Genomic DNA, 2,488 nt, shown 5'->3' on the forward strand with positions numbered 1-2,488 from the left:
CTCCTGACCCCAGGGCTGGGGTGTCACTGACCCCAGGGCTGGGGTGTCACTGACCCCAGGGCTGGAGTGTCACTGACCCCAAGGCTGGGGTGTCACTGACCCCAGGGCTGGAGTGTCACTGACCCCAAGCTGAGCTATCCTTTACCCCAGGGCTGGCCCCTCCCTGGCCCTGGGATTGATGTCCCTGTCCCCAGGCTGCTCCAGCCCTGCCCAAATAGACAAAAACTTGACTTTGTGGTGTAAAAATATCAGTTCAGTGAAAAAAGCTGATTTCTCTGTGCTCTGTTTATACTGTGGCAGGGAGAGCTCTCTCTGGCATAAAGATACAGATGGTTTTTGACTCTAAGCACTGGGGTTTAGTGGAAGGAGAGGGTTTTGTGTACCTGGGGACGAGATCCCATCTGGCTCCTCCTGCCCTGGGCACGGAGAGCTCGGCCGGGTCAGATCCAGCCCTGCCAGAGCCAGATGGCCGTGGGGGACACCCCTGTCACCCACCTTGGGATGTGGGCTGGCAGAGCAGGCTCAGCCTTGATGGGGGGGCGTTCCTCCCCCTTCTCCATCCCACAGGAGATTTGGGACGAGGCTCTGACCTCGCCAGGGCTGTTGGGGAAACTGAGGCACAACAGGGCTGGGTGGGGGCACAGCTGGGGATCAAAGCACGGCTCCCATTTCCCATCCTCACAATTAATTACATGACACTTTTTTGATTTCCTCCTGGTATTTTTCTCTGCAGTTTTGGCCACTGGGGCTTTTCACTGCACACAGACCCCAGGGTGGGGGTGTGGGGTGGCAGGTTCTGGACAGAGCAGAGGACAAAGCCCTGGGCTCATTTCCCACCCTCTCCCGGATGAAGTTATCTCCTCTCCTTGCAGGGAAGCTCCATGACAGGCTTTATTGACCTTTTTTTAATCTAGAATTGATTCTTTGCAGAACTCCGCCTGGTCGGGAGCCAGGCGGGATCTCGGCGCCGTCGGATGGGGATTTCTCATTTTCCATCAGAGCCTTTCCCGCTGCTTTGGGGGCTGCAGGAGGGTTGAGCTGGGCCTGGCCATGCCCGAGGAGATGCTCTGAGATGGTTTTGTCCTTCTCATGCAGGGAGATCCCAATCCCTCCGCTCTGGGTTTCTGCTGTGTTTAAATCCCAGAGGAGCCAAAAAGCTGAACCCCAGAGTTGTGCCTGTACCTGGACAACCCTCACAAGCCCGGGACACAATGGGATGGAAGTGATGGAACCTCTCCCAGGTGAAATCCTGGGGATCCCGGAGCCAGGAGAGCTGGGAGGGCTGGAGTCCAGCCCACGGAGGGGATGTCCCAGCTCAGGGGTCCTCGGCAGCCTGCAGAGCGAGCTGGGGGAATGCTCAGGGCTGGCGGAGCTCCCTCAGCCAGGCCAGGGTGGAATAAACAGAGGTGGCCTCAAACACCACGTCTCAGTGTGCTCCTGCTCCCAGGAGCGCGGCTCAGAGCGTCCCTGAGGAGCTGCATCTCCGCGCTCTGCGCTTCTCAGCGCACAAAAGCCAAGCGCGTTCTGCAAAGCCCCGTCCTTCAGCCACTCACGAGCCTCCCCAAATGCCCCTGGGAGCCCGGAACAGCCCCGGGGGGGAGAGAAATCCCCATCGCGGAGGAGGAAGGGGAAGCTCAGGGTACGGAAGGTGCTGCAGGCTGGTCCCAGCAGCTCGCAGGGATGAGCCCTGGCGAGCCTGGATGAGCTTGGACCACACACGGAAATGCAGCTTCATGTCTCGGGCGCCGTGCGGATGCTCTGACACCTAAGGCTGTGTGGGGCTGCTTTAGGAGGCGCTTCCTTCTGAACATCGGCGCTGAGGATTAAGAAATCATGGAAATTAAAAGCAGCAAACTGTTTCCAAGTGCTTCTGCCGGGTGGCATTTCAGCCAGAGGTTTCTAAAGCGCTGGGAAAGCAGCATCCCGGTGATTCCTGTCGCTCTGCGATGTCCCCGAAGGTGTGCAGTGAAAACAGAACAAAGGCGAGCGGGTGGGTGGCGGTGAGGGGCCGTGGCAGCCCTGTCTGCACCCAGCTCCCTGCCCGGGCACCCTGCCCCCGGCCGGGGCTCGTCCCCGGCCCCAGCCGCGTGTGCCGAGCGGGCTCTGCGGAGCGGGGCTCTGCGGGGGGACGTGGGGCGCTCCCTCCGGCCTCAGCCATCTGTCCTCCCCGCAAGGCCAGCTGCTGCGCTGGCATGGCCACCCCAGGGGAGGCGGCGGGGTCCCTGTGCTGCCGGTCCAGGCGCCGCCCAAGGGCCGCAGGGCCGGGGGATGAGGGGGGGAATATGGGGGGAGCATCTCGCAGCCCTTCCCCAGGGTCTCACCCGGCCGCACCTGGCTCCGGAGAGAAAAAAAAATAACAATCACAAAAATCTGCGATTTAAAAGACAAAACGCTGACGATTAAGGATAAGGCCGGGCGGGAGCCGCGATGCGGCGGAGGGGCCGCGCTGCCTGCGCCCCCGGAGGCCGCCAAGGGCTCGGCTCGGCGC

The sequence above is a fragment of the Parus major genome, chromosome 23 (genome assembly GCF_001522545.3).
Source record: "Parus major isolate Abel chromosome 23, Parus_major1.1, whole genome shotgun sequence".
In the NCBI taxonomy this organism is placed as follows: Eukaryota; Metazoa; Chordata; class Aves; order Passeriformes; family Paridae; genus Parus; species Parus major.